Below are 1,828 nucleotides of genomic sequence, written 5' to 3' on the forward strand. Positions count from 1 at the left end.
AGGCCCAGCCATGGGGGGCTGCGTTGGCAGCTTTAGCAGCGTTTGGGTTGTGGTGCGGGTTGTTGGGTCACCCCTCTCTGATTTCTTTCTCTGTTCCCTACAGGTGTACATTATCAAAGTCACCTGGTCCAATGGGTCCACAGAAGTCATATACCGACGGTACAGCAAGTTCTTTGACCTGCAGGTAAGCATTTTGCCAGTTCTTGAGTTTTTGACTTCAGAAGGTTGAAAGCTGTGGTCAGTTGAGAAGCATGGTTTCTGCCTTATGCAAAGCATGCCTTCTGTAATCTACCAGAAAATGCTTTGATCTGAGGAAACTTAAATGCAAATCCTTAAAAAAAAAGCAAGAACAAGGCAACCTCAAAAGCTGGACTCTGCTCCAATGCTTCTTGTGTGTCGGTGGGGACACCCTGGGGCTTTTGCACTTCCCAGTGTTAAAGTCTGGACTAAATGCACGTGTGTTTGAATTCCTGCAACAGAAATCTGTGCAATTGGTGGGGTTTTTGTTGGGGTTTTTTGTTTGCTTGGGGAGGGGGACAGCGGATTTTGTTAAAGTTAGGCCCAAATTCCATTCCTGCAGAGCTAATACCATGCCTTTCCCAGCTGCTGTCACAGGAAAACAGGCCTGCTGCTGAAAAGCACCGATTCCCTGGGTCCGTGTCCCACTGGCTGGTATTTTGGGGAGCAGGCACTGGGGAAATGCCCACTGCCAGCCCGGAGGGCAGCTGACAGCAGCTGCCTTAGCAATTACCTCCCGGTGCAGGGGTAGCCGGGAAGAAAATGGAGCCGGGAGGGAGGAGGCTGGAAAGGCAATTGGGACAGGCTGGGTTGCAGAAAACCAAAGCCAGTGTTCTGGGCGAGCAGGCAAAGGGTGTTTTCCACCCCCTCCTTGGTGGAGATGAGCCAAGGGGTCTGGCTGAGCTTTATGAGCCAAAACACAAACTGAGCTCCTGGAACAGGCTCTGTACAGATGAGAAAGGAAAATGCATGAAGTGATCTATGGACCGGCGGCAGCTGCCAGAAGAGTCTCTGGCATGTCCCTCCTGGCCCGTGCACGGGATGGGAGAGGAGCTGGGCACCCTCTGCCTCCAGCGACCCGCTCGCACCAAGCTGAGCATTGCTACATGCTTTATTTGAAAGGGTGCTGTGGTTGCCCGGGAATGAGGATGCCTTTCCTGAAATCGCTGCATCCAGACAGAAATGCGCTGCTGAAATTACAGCGCATCTGGGCCTGCCCAGCGAAGCAAGCCCATGGGAATCCAGATGGCTTTCCCAGGTTCAGCTGGTCAGCTGGCTTCAGGTCAGTCTGCGAAGCCTGGGATTGTGCGAGATGGCTGCTCGTGTCGATGGCGCCCTGTCCCCTGCCTGCCAAGGCACCTTCTGCAGAGCTGTGGACATGGCCATGAGGGTGACCATGTTGAGTAAGCCCTGGCCAGTGACAGCCCAGGCAAGACCCTGGGTGTCTTTACCATGCCCCATGCTGCTGTTCTGCAGCATCATGTGGGGCAAGGTAAGGTAGGGTAGCACAGGTGGCTGCTGGTGCAGGCAGGGGTTAAGCTGTGTGCAGCTGCTTGTGTAACCAAGGAAATATTAAAGTAAATAAACAGGGAACAGCTGTTGGGCAGCAGCCAGGGCTGGAAGGAAATGGAGCTCAGTGCTTCCTTCTCCACAGCATCTTGTCTTCACTGGTGCTCCAAGGTGGTGGCCAAGCTCACGCTGTCGTTTGCTGCAAGGTGGGCTCACAGTCTTTTGGGGTTTATACGTGATAAACTGGTGCTCCAGCTCTGTCCCTGGGCTGCCTTGCTCTTCGTGAGGAAGGAAATGTAGG

At 53.6% G+C, this 1,828-nt stretch overlaps 1 protein-coding gene across 1 annotated transcript in view; it reads left to right on the forward strand.

Annotated features, from left to right (window-relative positions):
• The window catches only part of SH3PXD2B (SH3 and PX domains 2B), an 82,643-nt gene that overhangs the window by 19,775 nt on the left and 61,040 nt on the right, over positions 1–1,828 (forward strand). The window lies entirely within an intron of this gene.

The sequence above is a fragment of the Egretta garzetta genome, unplaced genomic scaffold (assembly GCF_000687185.1).
Source record: "Egretta garzetta isolate BGI_Z169 unplaced genomic scaffold, ASM68718v1 scaffold209, whole genome shotgun sequence".
Classification (NCBI taxonomy): Eukaryota; Metazoa; Chordata; class Aves; order Pelecaniformes; family Ardeidae; genus Egretta; species Egretta garzetta.